Raw genomic sequence first — 16748 nt, 5'->3', positions numbered from 1 at the left:
CCCCACGTCCACCTGAGACAGACACACGATGCCATCACACTTCAAGCCCTGCTGTCTCTCCCTTCCATTTAAACACCATTCTTGCTCCAGACAACATCTGCAACTTGCAAAGGATATCACAGCCTGGCCTTAATAATTGGATCTGCTCTACTCCTGGGATATCGTTAGCTAAGAACACGACCCAGCACAATACGATAAATTATTTGCTGGTCTGTCTCAGTGACTCCAGCAGGTAACTACAGGCCAGTGAGCCTGACGTCAGCGTAGGGAAATCATTGGAGAAAATCCTCAGGGATAGGGTTTATGTACATTTGGAAAGGCAGAGGCTATTCAAGGATAGTCAGCGTGGCTTTGTGCGGGGGAAATCTTGTCTCACTTATTTGATTAAGTGTTTTGTGGCAGTAACTAGGAAAAAGATTTAGAGTCATAGAGTTATACAGTGCAGAAGCAGGCCATTCAGCCCAAGTCCATACCAACCAAGTTGTCTATCTGAGCTAGTCCCATTTGCCCGCATTTGGCCCATATCCCTCCTAACCATTCCTATCCATGTACCTGTACAAATGTCTTTTCAACATTGTAATTGTCCCCACCTCTACAGCTTCCTCTGGCAGCTCGTTCCACACACTCACCACCCTCTGTGTGAAAAAGTTGCCCCTTAGGTCCCTTTTAAATCTTTCCCCTCTCACTTTAAATCTTTCCCCTCAAGTTCTAGACTCCCCTACCCTGGGAGAAACACTGTGACCATTCACCTGATCTATTCCACTCATGATTTAATAAACCTCACCCGTCAGCCTCCTACTCCAGGGAAAAAAGTCCCAGCCTATCCAGCCTTTCCTTATAACTCAAGCCCTCCAGTCCTGGGAACATCCTGGTGAATGTTTTCTGTACCCTGTCCAGCTTAATGACACGCTTCCTATATCTGGGCAACCAGAACTACACACAATGCCCTGAGTGTGGTCTCACCGGTGACTTGTACAGTTGTAACAACTGATGAAGACAGAATGAGAGATATTGTGTACATGTCCACTTGACAAGGTCCCACACGGTAGGCTGGTCCAGAAGGTTAATGCACATGGGATCCAAGGTGAGCTGGCTAATTGGATCTAGTGATAGGATCTGGTGATAGGAGCCAGAGGGTGGTGGTGGAAGGTGGCTGTGCTGATTGGACATCTGTGACCAGTGGTGTACCACAGGGATCGGCGCTGGGATATACATTAACGATTTGGACGTCGGAAGTATGATCAGTAAGTTTGCTGACAACAAGAGAGTTGGTGGTGTTGTGCATAGCAGGGTAGGGTGTCTAAGCCGACAGCAGGATACAGATTAGTTGGAAAGTTGGGTGGATTGTTGGCAGATGGAATTTAATCCCGGCAAGTGTGAGGTTTTGGGAAGTCAACTAGGGGTAGAACAGACACAGTGAATGGTTGGGTGCTATGGAATGTTGGTGAACGGAGAGTCCATAGCTCCCTGACAGTGGCAGCATAGGCCAATGGGTGGAGAAGAAGGCGAACGGCATGCTTGTCTCCGTAGTTCGGGGCACAGAATGTAAACGTTGGGAGCTCGTGTTGCAACTTCACACCACACTGGTTAGACCGCACAGGAGCACTGTGTGAGGTTCTGGTCACCACACTGCAGGAAGGGTGTGGGTGCACTGGAGAGAGTGCAGAGGGGATTCACCGGGATGTTCCCTGGAGTGAGGGACTTTAGTGATGGGGAGAGACTGGACAGGCTGGGCTTGTTGTTCCTGGAGTGAAGGCGGCGACGGGGTGACCTGATAGGTGTGTGTGAAATTCTAGGGTAGTTAATCATAGAGTCATTTTCCCATGGTAGCAGCATCAGAAACAAGAGCATAGAGGTTTAAGGTGAGAGGATGGAGACTGAAAGGGGACGAGGGGAGAGGTTTTACACAGAGAGTGGGTGATATCTGGAACTCACTGCCAGAGGAGTGGGGAATCAGATCACTGTGGTTGAGATTATTTAGACAGACAGTTAAACAGGCAAGGCATAGGTGGACACAGACCTTATGTGGGCAGATGGGATTGGTGTAGATGGGGAACAAAGTCGGCATTGATGTGATGGGCCGAAGGGCCTGTTTCTGTGCCGTGTGACTCTGTGAGCGCTTACAGAGGCAGATCTGTCAGTGGACAGAGTGATGCAGGGGGCAGAGTGGGGCAGGGGGACAAGGTGTGACCTTGCAACACTGCACCCAGCCATGAGGGACCAATGGAAGGTTTCACAGTCACCTGGCTGGAAGAGGACTCCACTGATCAGACTCAGCTTACTCCCATTTGACGAGGGTCAGAGGTCAAACTTCTCTCACTGACCATCACACCCAGGGACTGGGCAAATGGAAGAAACCTTTTTACTAACAGGGAGCCCAGGACCTTTGTCTGGGATCATTAGAGAGTGAACTTTACTTTGTGCTGCCCAGTCCAGGGAGTGTGTGACCAAGCAAGGCATCCATCTCTTCATATCTCTCTCTCTCTCCCTCCCTCCCTCCATCTCACAACACTGGGTCAGAGGTCACTATCTGCCGGAGGAACTCAGCAGGTTGAGCAACATCAGTGAGAGGAAAGGAATTGTCGACGTTTTGGGCCAAAACCCTGCATCAGGACCTGAAACATCGACAATTTCTTCCCCCCCACAGATGCTGCTCGATCCGCTGAGTTCCTGCAGCAGGTTGTGTGTTGCCCCAGGTTCCAGCATCTGCCATCTCGTGTCTCCACTGAGTCAGGGATTCCTGGATCGTCCCCCCTAGAAACCAAAGTATTAACCCCCAGGGACAGCGCTGAGGCAACGCTGCAGGGCAGTGGGAGTGCCAGACTGTTAGTGGAGCAGCTCTGTCGCATTGTCGGCGGCACCGTCTTTAGAGCAGGACATTAAACCAAGGCTCTGTCTCCTCCCTCAGTCCCCGCTGATGCCATGGTACGATACTGACAAGAACAAGGGAAGAGTCCCCGGTCTCCTCAGAGCACTACTTATCTCTGACACAAAAACCACACTGCCATTTGTGGGATCTTGCTGCCATACCTCGTGTTACACCGGTAGCTGCACCAGATGTACCTCATTGGCCGTGAGGTGTGTTGTCACATCCTCTGGTCATCAAAGGAGCAACAAGAAGTACTTCCTTCTCTGCAGTTGGTCCGAGGTGAGATCAGATTGACCTCACTGAGACCAGTACCACGACCCACTGAGCAGCAGCCTTACTAACCAAACCATTTCTGTGTCCTGCAATGTCTCCAAAGGACGATTGAAGCTGGCGTGTTGCTGAGATACTCCAGTAATGGCACATCACAGGCCCTCTGCGGGAGGAGAGGGGAATCATGGCCAACAAAGGCAGGAGAACTCAGCTGGATGGGAAACATTTGAAAGAGAAACAGAGCTGATGCTTCAGGCTGATGTCCTGCTTTTCCTCAGATCCCAGCACCCGCTGCTTTTTACTTTACTGGCTGTGGAGGACTGAGTGTACAAGGCTGAAGAGGAGGTCTGCAAAGGAGATACTAAACAGGGCTGGACGGGGAGTTCCACGTCAGCAAGTGAGGTGACGAGGTGTTTGTCAGAGCGATCAGTCAGGGAATAGCACAGGCTGTGAGGGTGGCGAGTGCAGTGGGTGACTGTTTGATAATTGCTCGTGATTCATACTGTGTTAAAACAACAGCTCTGCCTCACTGTGTGAGAATTTAACACTGAGAGCACTTCTCGGGGCCTGCACTGGACGGGGGAACTCTGGGCTGTTTGCTGAGGTAACAGGTGTGCCTCTGCCAATAACCACACTACCTGGGCCTTCTCCAGCCAACACCCCGTCTAAAGAAAGCAGCAGAAAAAGCTGGCCCAGTCAATAGGACGTCGTTCTTCAGCTCACCAAGAAACCAAAACAATTCTGCAAAATATCATCAGGGAAAAGAAAACCTCATGGAATTTTTTGCTGGGATTCCAGGTAGGTTCCAATCTGGTTCCAATCTGTCTGCCAGGTAAGGGGTCCAATCACATTCTGGCCATTACAGTCTCCCAGTCCTTCCAGCTCTTGAAGACTCAGACCTACACTGGGCTGCAGATTCTCCAAGCACTTTCCCCCTCTGTTCCATCTCGATTGACTTGATCACAACTGAACCATGCAAAGCACTGAGGGAATGAAATGCCTGAGGGATGTGGGATCAGAAGCACTCTGCAGGGCAGAAGCGGGGGACACTGTAGAATTAGAGAAATGAAGACAGAAAGAATTCCTGAGGTACTTGGGTCACGGATCATCTGAGGAGCCAGAAACTGAGCTGTTAATGACGTCTCACCAAAGACCGGCACCTAATACCTACATATCAGCACTTTCCAGAAGTGGGTTCTCAGTACATTCCCCCACCTATGAACCTGAAGCTACCCATGGTACTGCACTCACAAGGTCAATGTCAGAGCTTACAATCCACCGGAGCTATGACGAAACAATGGAAAAATGTGAGGCCATCCATTTTGGTAAAAAGAAAAGGAGGAAGGCAGTGTTTATTTTAAATGTTGAGAAGCTGAAGGTGTTGGTGTTCAAACAGACCTGAGTGTCCCCTGACACCAGTCTCTGAAAATGACCAAGCGGGTACAGCAACCAATTAAGAAAGCAAATAGGATGTGGACTTCACTGCAAGGGAAGTTGAGTAACTGTTTCTCCAAGTATCAGGGTCCTGGGGAAACTTGGTCTGGAATATTGTGTGTAGGTGTGTGGTCTCAAGAAGAGAGTGGAACGAAGGTTCACCAGATTAATTCTGGATTTGTCCTGTGAGGAGAGATGAACAGGTTGCCGAGTGCTCTCTAGAGTTCAGAAGTATGGAATGCACGAAGTTCCTTAAGGGTTTGCAGGGCAGATGCTAGGATGGTGTTTCCTCTGGCTGGGGAATCTCAGCAGTCAGATATTCAGTACTGAGACAAGGAGAACTTTCTTGACCCAGAGGGGAGTGAATCTTTGGAATTCTCCACACACATTGCTTGTGGAGGATCAGTCAGTGAATATACTTGGGACAGAGATCGATAGACTTTTGGACGTTAAGAGAATTGAGGAATATGAGGTTAGTGCAGGAAAGTGCAGGCTGTGAGGTAAAAGGTCTGCCTGGATCTTGCTGAGAGGTGGAGTAGGCACGAATGGCCCACTTCTGCTACCACTTCTTCTGGGTGAGTGTATCGAATAGAAGATAGAACCTGCAGGGCTTTGAGTCACAAACTCATTGGTCAATGGGACGGTAATTCACCACAGTTACCTCAAAGGACTGCACTCAGTACTGGCAGTTAGAGTATGGAGCATGATCCCCCTCACACTGAACTGAGTCACAGAAATTGAAATGCCAGCATTTATTCTCCATAGCCATCTGCCTTTGAGAAGGCTGCCTGTACGAGGGGCAGCACCAGCTCGTGGTAACACAACCGTTGTCAGCACTGACCATTTCCAGGTCAGAAGGTGTTGCCAAGATGGAGGATGACCACACTACAGGTTTGTGTGTGGTTCAACAGTATCCAAAGACTGTGGCAAAAAGTCCTTCACTGAGAGAATGAATGGCAACTGGGGCCAATGTGACCATCCGTGTGGTGAAGAGGTTCCCAGAGTGCCGTAAGAGAGGCATTCCTGGGATTTTGATGATTTGCGTCAGGATAGAGTGCAGCTTGAACGTGAATTTGGACATAAAACTGCTTTATCCAGCTGCTGCTTTGCATGAAGCCTTTGGAAATTGTGACACTGCCTGTGGATGTGACATCACTGGGCACTGGAGCTGGAGGTGTGGATGTTTAAATGGACTGACTTGTTATCAATGTGGCTGTTCCAGTTTCTTTTCCGGTCAATGACAACTCCAGAGTGACGACAGGATGGGATTTAGCAAGGTAATGCTTTCTTATGACAAGGGATGTGGTCAGATTTTCTCTTGTTGGAGATAACCGTGGCTGGGTACTTGCACAATGCCAGTGTCAATTTCCCCTCATCAGTGTTGTCTGGATCTCGCTGCTTCACTTCCTGAGGAGTTGCAAATGGAACTGAAAGCTGTTTAAATATCAGTAACATCCTCACTTCAGAGAATGTGAAAGGGAAGGGTGCCTCAATGGAGCAGCTGAAGAAGATTGGGCCTGAGGAACTCAGCAGCAATTTGTGTCCACACTGACACGGAAAAAGAAACAAGAGCACTCCCAGGAATACTGATGAACCAAGGGTCTAGTGCAAATGAGGAGGAAAAGTAAATTAGAAATACTACCAGCAAAGTTCGTGAGTCTGAAAACTGATGAATCCCAGAGAGTTGATGATCTACGTCCCTGAGTTTTGAAAGAAGTGGTGCTGGAGACAGTAGGCATTCTGGTTATCATCTTCCAAAAGACCATGGTTTCTTGAATGATTCCTACAGACTGGAGGGTGGCAAATGTGACCCTATTAATTAAAAACAGAAGGAGAGGAAGAACAAGGAACAGCTGAGCTGTTACCCTGGTGGTCGCTGGGAAAATGATCCAGACACTTGAAAAGTAGTGATGTGACTGAACATGATCAACATGGATTTACATAAAGGAAATCATGGTTGAAGGTCCTTGAAGACGTTTCTAATGCAGTAGAGAGGAGGAACCAGTGGATGGGGTGTACTTGGATTTTCGGGAAGCTTTCAATAAAGTCCCACATGTACCTGGGGATAAAGTATTGGGTATTGGGGATTGTTTAACAGATGGGACACAAGAGAGTTGGAATAAACAGGTTCTTCCCAAGTTGTCAGTAGTGACCAGTGGGTCACCAGGTCTTTGCTCAGCCATATACTCCGATCGTACATTCACAGTCTCTCAGCTTCTGGTTAAAGTGCTTCTCTTCCTCTCTGACCAAGATCTCTTACACTTAGTTTTATATTTGCACCATCTCACCCTATCCAGTTCAGTTACTGGAAACAGCTGCATAGCTTCACAATTATAAACACCTAACCACTGCTGACCTCCTAACACATGCTCCCAATTTGTATTCATAGTTCCTCACTCCAGGCAGTGGGCTGATACCACCTTCTCCAGTGCACCAGTGTCATCTCTGTAATGTGGAGCTGGAAACTGCACACAGTGTTTCCACAGTATTCCGACAAAGGTTTTATCTAGACTCACCATTGCACATATGCTTTTACACCCTATGCCTTTTGCCAAAAAGAAATGCTTTTATGAAGCTTATTGATTTGAGAAGTTGCTTTTAACAGTCCTGAAAATTTGAATCTTCTAAGAATTGTTTCTGCTCACCTCAGTGCTGAACTGTGTCACCTTGTGATGAATTCCATCTGCCACATTATCGTCCTTTGCATCACCAAATCAATAATCAATACCCCCACCTTCGCTTCTTCTGAGCCCCTGTGCCTTCTGTTTCAATGTGTGGACATCACTCCATCTAGCGCACTTGAGGTCAATAATACGAACCAGAGTGAACCAGAGCAGGCCTCCTGCAAGACAACACAACCCACTTCCAATCACTGAGAATCTGCCCTTAACTCCTCAATCCTCTTCCCTCCTTCCAAACAGTTTTAAATCCAATTTATTATCTAATTCCCTGCACCTTAATCTTCTCCAATTGGGTCCTGAGTGTCATCTTATAAAATCCATGAGAACCACATATCCCTAACCCCTCTTCAGAGAACTCTTTCAAGTTTGTCAAAAACTATTTTCCTTTCTAGAATCAAGTGTTGATGGTTCTTAATTACTTTCTCTTCATCTTCTTTCATCTCTAATTAAGGATTTCAGAGATGACAGCCTCACGGACTGTAATTACCCAGGTTGTTGCTCTTTCCCTGTTTTACTGTGGAAACTCTCCAGTGTTCTGTGACAAATTCAAACAAACACTGTGGCTGCACTGACTTGTCACCAGTCATCGATATGCTTTACAAATAGAATCAAACAATTTTGAGGGTTTGATTTTTCTTAAAATAAAGAATTGAGAAGATTCTTTCCTGAAGAAAGTCCCAATGGAGACAATGTGAAGTGAGTGATTAGCTTAACAAAGGCTAATTTAGCAAGCTAACGATCCCACAATTAGGTTTGTGGTACAGCATACAGGAACAGTGTATGTTTATTAATATTAATAATTTAAGCACGAGTCATTACTTTCATTCTGTATATTTGTGCATTTACAAAATCTAAACAAATTTACTATTTTGAAGTAATCTTTAAATTGGTAGATAAGCAAGGAACGTGAGGTGGCACATTAAGGATCACATACTCCTTGGAAAATGAATCCAATTGTAGAGCAGGGGGACTGAGGGATCTGGGTAGACAGATACACACAGTTTAATGTGATGATATGAAAAGAAAATTAGTCACTGCATTCATTTTTGTCACATGGAATTGAAATGCAGAGCACCTAAATTCAAGGTCCATAGAGACACATGCAGAATGGTTCCAGTCTCCATATTATAACCAGGATTTAAAGACTTCAGAGAAAATGGAGAAATGATTTAGAGGGTGGTAGCAGTACTGAGAGCTCTGCCAGGGAACTCTGGTGCACCTTCATGGGTATTTCAGAGGGAAGGCATGAGTGAAGAGTTGGTACACCTGGAATCACTGGGTAACAACAAGAGATATCGTTGCAACAACCAAGATACTGGAGGAACTCAGTGGGTCAGGCAGCATCTGTTTGCAAATGGACAGTTGATGTTTCCAGTCGAGACCCTTCATCTGGACTCAAGGGTCTAGACCCGAAATTTGACTCTCCATTTTCCTCCACAGAGGCTGCCTGGCCCGCTGAGTTCCTCCAGTGTTCCTTGCTCCAGATTCCAGCATCTGTGTTCTCTTGTGTCTCCAGCACATCTCCTTGCTCTGTGAATGGAGATCAGTGAATGGATGGGTCTCACTATCACAGTTACCATTGCTGATGGCCTGGGTGTGTTCATTAATTTAAATTTCAATTCCCCAGCTGCCACAGCCGGAATTAGATATGCACTTTGCAGTCAATGGTCCCGTTCTCGGGATGTCCGTCCAGTGACCTAACGACCATACTGAAATTACTCTCAGCAGGTCAGGCGCGCACGTGAGAAACAGTGAGTTTCAGGTCTGGGACTCGACACCAGAATGTTCTGGCGACGGGTCTTGGACCTGGAATGTTGACCATGTTTCTCTCTCCACAGCCACTGCCTGGCCTGCTTAGTGCTTCCTACGTTTTATCGTAGAATCATACAGCACAGAAACAGAAGCCCTCAGCCCACCTGGTCCATACCGACTCTGGTGCTGATCCATGCTAATCCCATTGCCTCGTTAGCCCTGTATCCCTGAGATTAAATCAGATTAGGTTGTTATCAAATACACCAGGTTGCAATGAAATTCCTTGCTTGTGTGAAGCTCACAGAAGTAAAGAGAATACATGCTAATCATAAATACAACAATAGACAATCTACCTTAACGAAGTGCTTGGAGAGGTTGGTTGTGGGTAGAACTAACTCCTGCCTGAGCAAGGACCTGGACCCACTGCAATTCACCTACCGCCACAACAGGTCTACACTGGCTGCAATCTCACTGGCTTTCCATTTGGCTTTGGAGCACCTCGACAAGAGCAAACCATACGTCAGGATGCTGTTTATTGATTACAACTCAGCATTCAACACCATCATCTCCTCAGTACTAATCAACAGGCTTCAAAATCTGGGCCTCTGTACCTCCCTCTGCAACTGGATCCTCGACTTCCTTATCGGGAGACCACAGTCAGAGCGGATTGGTAGTAACATCTCCTCCTCACTGACAATCAACACAGGCACACCTCAAGGATGCGTGCTTAGCCCACTGCTCCACTCTCTCAACACTCATGACTGTGTGGCTAGGCACAGCTCAAACGCCATCTATAAATTCTCCAATGACACCACTGTTGTTGGCAGACCATCAGATGGCTACGGGGAGGCGTACGGAGTGAGATAGATCGGCTGGTTGAGTGATGCCAAAAAAACAACCTCAAACTCAACGTCAGCAAGACCACGGAACTGATGGTGGACTTCAGGAAGGGGAAGTCGGGAGAACACACACCAGTCCTCGTTGAGGGGTCAGCAGTGGAAAGGGTGAGCAGCTTCAAGTTCCTGGGCGTCAACATCTCAGGGGATCTACCCTGGGCCCAACACATTGATACAATCACAAAGAAGGCACACCATTAGGAGCTTGAGGAGATTTGGTCTGTCAGCAAAGACTCTTGCAAATTTCTATAGATTTACAGTGGAGAGCATTCTGACTGGTTGCATCACCATCTGGTATGGAGGCTCCAATCCACAGGATTACAAGAGGCTGCAGAGGGTTGTAGACTTAGCCAGCTCCATGACAGGCACAACCCTCCCCACCATCGAGGACATCTTCAAGAGGCAATGCCTTCAGAAGGCGGCATCTGTCACTAAGGACCCTCACCATCCGGGACATGCCCTCTTTTCATCACTAACATCGGGTAGGAGGTACAGGAGCCTGAAGACCCACACACAACATCAGATCTCTGAATGGTCCATTGACACTACCTTGTTATTCCTCTTTTTACACTATTTATTTCGTTTTATAATTTATAGTAATTTTATGTCTTTGCACTGCACTGCTGCCACAGAACAGCAAATTTCACATCATATAAGTCAGTGCTAATAAATCTAAATCTGAAATCTCAATAAATACGATGTGCAAAACAGCAGAATGGTGCAAAGATTGCAATACCCTTCCCTTTTCCCATCCAAGTACCTGTCCAACTGAATCTGATTCTGATTCAGTATAGTCTGTCTCCACCACCTCCTCGTTCCAGGTAATCACCACCCTCTGTGCGGAAACATTTGCCTCCAAGATCTCCCCCTCACCTTAAACCTGTGCCCTCGAGTTGTAGACTCCCCTGCCCTGTGTAAACACCTGTGACCGCCCACCTTACTTATGATTTTATAAACCTGCACAAGATCCCCCCTCAACCTCCTGCACCCAGTGAGAACAAACTCAGCCTGTCTAACCTCTGCAACCTCTCCTTAGTCAGCCCTCCATTCCAGGCAACATCCTGCCGAAGCAAAGAAACCATCTGCTGGAGGAACTCAGAAAGTCGTGCAGCATCTGTGGGGGTGGAGTGATGGTCAACTTTTCGGGTCGAGACCCTGCAGCAGGACTGGGACTGCAGTGGGGAGACAAGCAGTATAAAGATGTGGGGGGGTGGGGGGTGGGGGGGGAGGGGCTGGCAGGTGACGTGGAACCAGGTGAGGAGGGGGGTGATGGGCAGATGAAGCCTGGTGGGGGAGGGAGTCAGCAACAAGTGGTAATAGGTAGAGACAGATAAAGGAGAGGGGAGAAAGGCCGCACCTTTAAACACCCCCCACTCATTGAGTGCTGGTTTCCCCTCGAGCAACTGCTCCCAATTTCTGCCAGGTCCTGTCTTACACTATTGAAATCCCTCTTCCCCCAGTTTAGGGCCCATCTTGAGGACAAACAGTATCTTTTCCCATGACTATCTTGAAACTTACTGAATATGGTCACTGTTCCCTAAGTGTTCCTCCACTGACACGTCAAGGTAAGGTCAAGTACAGTCCCGTGGGAGTGGGGATCACAGGAAGTGAGGGAAATCCTTGCCTTTGTCTATCCTGACTCGTTAGCACTCAGAATGGCAGTTTGGGGAACGCTGTGAGTGAACACCTTCTAATCTCAATACCCGTTCAGTGGAACCTGTTTGCAATTGTCATCCATATGAACTTGAGGGCAAGTTATTTTAGCATTGCGATGCTATATGAGCCGGCTTGTTGATTGACACCATTAGATGCAACGAGGTGCACATTTACATTTCCATTAAAAATATGGAGTTGAAAATAATGTGTGGCATTTGTTTCCAGGTAGGACTTTTCATACTGCTTCAAAAAACCCTGTCGGATGCATTTTACAAACTCCACCCTTTCTCAGCCTGTCACACTAAGGCAATCCCAGTCGATATTGGGAATGGTAAATCCCCACTATTGCAACCCCATTACCTTTACACCCTACTGTGATCTGCCTACAGACCTGTCCTCAATACTGCCAGAATGCTCTCCCTGATCGGCAATGCCACACCCCCTCACCTTTTGCACCCCCTCTGTCACACCTGAAACATCTACACCCAGGAACATCAGGCTGCCAGTCCTGCCATTCCCTCAGTCACCTTTCCCTGACTGCAACAATATCACAGTCCCATGGTCTCATCCACGCTCTCAGCCCATCCACCTCACCCATCAGGCTCCTTGCATTATAGTCAAGTTGATTAAGCCTCCCGGTCCACTTGTACTCCCCCCTGTACCTGCCTGCTCTGCCCACTGGACTTGCCTGATCTATTTTCTTCATGTAAGTCAACCTCCGCACCTGCTACACTGGCAATCTGGGCCCCATGCCCTGTCCCACCCTCCCAGGTAGCACAGCAAATCTCCCCGAAACCTCCTTGGCCCTCCTCCAGCTCAGGTGTAACCCATCCTTCTTGTACAGGTCCCACCTGCCACAGAAGAGATCCCAATGATCCAAAGACCTGGATCTCTCCCCACTGCTCCAGCCACACATCCATCTGTCCTGTCTTCCTATCCTGACCTCACTCGCTCTGCCACTGGCAGTAACCCTGAGAGCACAGCTCTGAAGGTTCTGTTTATCAGCTTCTTACCTCACTCCCTACAGTGCCTTTGTAGGACCTCATCTCCCTTCCTGCCTATGTCATTGGTACCAATATGGACCACAACCTCTGGCTGCTCACCCTCCGCTCTCAGAATGTCCTGTCCTCACTCAGAAACCTCCCTAACCCAGGCAGCAGGGAGACAACACACCATCCTGGAGTCTTGCTCGTGGCCACAGAAAGACCTGTCTGTCCCCGGACCATCGAGTCCCCTATCACTATTGCTCATCGCAACAGTGTCCTTCCCCGCTGTGCAACAGAGCCATTTGTGCTGCTGCTTTCCGAGGCCATTCCCCCTCACCAGCGTCCAAACCGGTACAGTTGTCAGAGAGGGGGACAGCTGCAGGGGACTCCTGCACTGTCTGCCCCTCCTGATGATCACCCACCCGGCTGAATCTGTGGTGTCACCACCTTACTGAAGCTCCTGTCTACTGGCCGCCTGTGTGTTCCTCTGTGACTCCAACAGCCTCTCCAACTAACCCATGTGGTGGGGAAGGAGCTGCAGCTGGACATGTGGTCATCAGAGACACCAGACTGCTCCCTGATCTCGCATGAGCAGCACACCACTCTGCTGACTGCCTTTACTGACGCTTCTGACCACTGATGTGACTTAAAAGGAATGGCCTTGCTGTTTATAGAACATAGAACATTACAGCACAGTACAGGCGCTTCGGCCTACAATGTTGTGCCTACATTTTATCCTGCTCTAAGATCTATCTAACCCTTCCCTCCCACATAGCCCCCTATTTTCCTATCATTCATGTGTCTATCTAAGCGTCTCTTAAATGTCCCTAATGTATCTGCCCCTACAACATCTGCCAGTAGTGCGTTCCACGCACCCACCACTCTCTGTGTAAAAAACCTACCTCTGACATTCCCCACTATACCTTCCTCCAATCACCTTAAAATTATGTCCCCTCATGTTAGCCATTGTCGCACTGGGAAAAAGTCTCTGACTGTCCACTCGATCTATGCCTCTTATCATCTTGTAACCTCTGTCAAGTCACCTCTCACCTTTCTTCTCTCCAAAGAGAAAAGCCCTAGTTCGCTCAACCTATCCTCATAAGACATGCTCTCCAATCCAGGCAGCATCCTGGTCACTTTGCCACTTCCCTGACAATACCTGTGTTCATTTCTATCCCTCTCTCCCACTCCTCCCTCTGAACTGAGCCAGCTGAGAACAATTCTTACTTCCCAGGAAGGCTGATCCATTGCTGAGATTAGCCTTAGTTCACAAACCACAAGGCCAGGGCTAGAGGGAGGGGTCTTCAAGGTGGGGCACTGAGATACCATGAGCTCAGGGACGGTGGGGTCACAGCACAACACCGGGATGAAAAATTCCCTTTGCTGCCTCTATCATCGGAATGCTGAGAGCTCATTCATAATCAGGAGCGTTGTGATGACCCACAAAGTCAAATATCTTGCTGATCCTACAAATAAAGTGCTGGAGGAATTCAGCGGATCAGGCAGCATCTGTGGAGGGAAATGAACAGCTGACATTTTGGGTTCATGAAGGGTCTCGACGTGAAACGTCAACTGTCCATTTCTCCCCACAGACGCTGCTCGGCCGCTGCGTTCCTCCAGCAGATTGCTGCACCAGATTGCCACGTCTGCCGTCTTTGTGTCTCCATCCTGCAAGCCCGGGGGTTGTTGAGGGCTTGGCCTCAGGGAAAGGTGCCGGGAGGAGGGGGTGTGGGGAGGAGGGGGTGTCTGGAGGACGGGGTGTCAGGAGGAGGGGGTGTCTAGAACACTGAAGGGTCAATGTTCCTGGAGGACTGAGGATCAGAGAGAGCTGGGGATGTCACTCCCTGCACCAGAGGTGAAGGCGCACAAAGTCACCAATTACAGTCAGAGATACAATCCCTGGAACTAAATGAAAAGGACATTCTAATAAACTGCTTAATCGGGAATACACAAATTATGATAATTTAATGTAAGTTATTCTGATAATTTTATGATAATTTTAATATGAGCTAAATGGATTACAGAGGTGTTTGGCTCCTGGAGCAAGTCAATAGTCCTGACCAGTGTTTAATCTAATACTACTGATCTGTCTCATCTGCTTCTCAGATTAAGGAGTTGTGTTCAGGGCCTGTGGAAGCAGAGAGTTTATCTTGATGCTGATTGGGGAAACACAAGGCTGCGTGAAGGCTGGATACCAAACATTACACTAATGATTGCAATCAGACTAAAGCAACTCATTCCTTCAATTAGCATCCCTAGGGCAGGTATAACACAGCCGAGATGCATGTTGCTGGGAACTGCACACTATCCTGTCAAATGTTCCCAAGGCAGGAACAGCAGGGTTGAGATTCAGAGTAACACTCCCTCTGTACCATCCAATCAAACTCTCCCAGGTCAGGGACTCACTGCAAGAGGTCCACCATAGGGGGTAAAATGCTACAAACTTTTGCTTCAATTCCACTCAAGGAACAATCATTTCTGTGTCCTGACCCAATTCCTTCACACTCATATGCTTTCACCCTGTGGGTTTAATAAGAGGATATATTCTGCAGGCAAGTTCTAAATGGAGAAACTGGTGCTGAATAATCTGTGTGTGATGTCCAACGACCAGGAGGGCCACAAGGTAATGATCACCATCCATCAGTTTTCTGTGCGGCAATGCCCAGTGACAGCCGCTCCTGTACAGAGGCACCAAGGGGTCACATTGCCACACCATTCCCATGCACATTGGGAGATGGACCTTGTGAACCAGGCCAGGGACACTGGCTGCCTCTCCTGCCCTCTGATAGCCAATCCTGGTCTCATCCCTCAATCTCAGCCAATCACACCCTCTCACACTTCTGAGCTCTGTCCAATTGCTGCAGCCGTCCCATAGACCGTGGCTCAGTGGGTGCATGGACACTACTGTCAGTTCTAATCCCCGTCCACCAACGAGCATGAAAGTCACAGCGGACATCCAGTGTAGCACCGAGGGAGCACTGCACTGTCAGAGGTAGACCAAGGCCCTGTTTGTTCTTTCAGCTGGATGTATGGACTCTATTTCAAGCAAGAGTTCGGGAGATGCTCCCTGCCTCAAACTCAGTATCACCGAGAAAATGCTCAAGTGGTCTGGCCGTTATCACACAGGGATCTTGCTGTGCCTTTCTCACATTACCTTCTAAGGTACATCATTGGCTGTAAGGTTATTCCAGACAATGCATTTTCCTTCATCCCTTAGTCAGTGGAAACAAGAACGTCTCACACCCTCTCTCCATCTCAGTCCTTCCCACCGGACATCTCCTTGCCTCTTCTGGCAGCCTGCACCCTGTAAATACTCATGTCATGCTCATTGTGGCCTTTGGCCTGGCACCAGGATCTCTCGATTCAGGAACTGCTGCCACTATTGTGATGCTTTCAAGTATACAACGCGAGGTACCAACCTTTGTGTGGTTTCAGCAGCAGCCGCTGCCTGCTCCGAGTGACCGCCTCTGCCCAGTACATCCTGTCTCCGTCTCTGCCCTCTACCGCCTCTGCCCTGTACATCTTGTCATGGCTAGCCCTGCATCACACAGGGTCCCCATTGACCAGAAGCTCACTGGAACATCCACATAAATATTGTGGCTACAAAAGCAGGTCAGAGACCAGGGATCCCGCAGTGAGTGACTCCCCTCCTGACACCCCAAACACTTCCCACCATCTACAGAGGGTTGGAATGTGACGGAATAGTCCCCACTTGCCTGGACGAGTACAACTCCAACTCTCAAGAAGCTCAACTCTCCCTGGGCATTGACAGATGGACCTACAGAGGAAGGCCATCGTGACAGCGAAAAGGCAATTCTGAGTGAAGCTGGAGACACGACAGCTGTGACAGGGTTTAGACACTGTTACTTCCTGTAAGGTGAAACCTAACGGCATAAATGGCAGTGATGCTTCACTCCCTGATGAGCTCAACGTCTCTTATGCATGCTTTGAAAGGGAGAATAACACTACACCTGTGCGAATCTGGCGACCCTGTGATCTCTGTCTCAGAGGCTGATGTCAGAACATCCTTCAAGAAGGTGAACCCTCGCAAGGCGTCAGGCCCTGACGGTGTACCTGGCTGGGTACTGAAAATCTGTGCTGACCAGCTGGCTGGTGTGTTCAAGGACATCTTCAACCTCTCACTGCTGCAGTCGGAGGTTCCCACCTGCTTCAAAAGGGCATCAATCATACCGGTGCCCAAGAA

The 16748-nt window shown here is 48.4% G+C and overlaps 1 protein-coding gene across 11 annotated transcripts in view; it reads right to left on the bottom strand.

The window, feature by feature from the left end:
• The window catches only part of lingo1a (leucine rich repeat and Ig domain containing 1a), a 369834-nt gene that overhangs the window by 220087 nt on the left and 132999 nt on the right, over positions 1-16748 (bottom strand). The window contains exon 2 of one of the 11 annotated variants that reach the window (XM_052042514.1): positions 7219-7415. The exons of the other annotated variants lie outside the window; for them this stretch is intronic. The gene's annotated coding sequence lies outside the window, so the exon portion shown is untranslated. The remainder of the gene's footprint in view (positions 1-7218; positions 7416-16748) is intronic. 11 annotated transcript variants of the gene reach the window in all.

The sequence above is a fragment of the Pristis pectinata genome, chromosome 32 (genome assembly GCF_009764475.1).
Source record: "Pristis pectinata isolate sPriPec2 chromosome 32, sPriPec2.1.pri, whole genome shotgun sequence".
Lineage (NCBI taxonomy): Eukaryota > Metazoa > Chordata > Chondrichthyes > Rhinopristiformes > Pristidae > Pristis > Pristis pectinata.
This window is presented reverse-complemented; position numbering and strand designations above follow the sequence as displayed.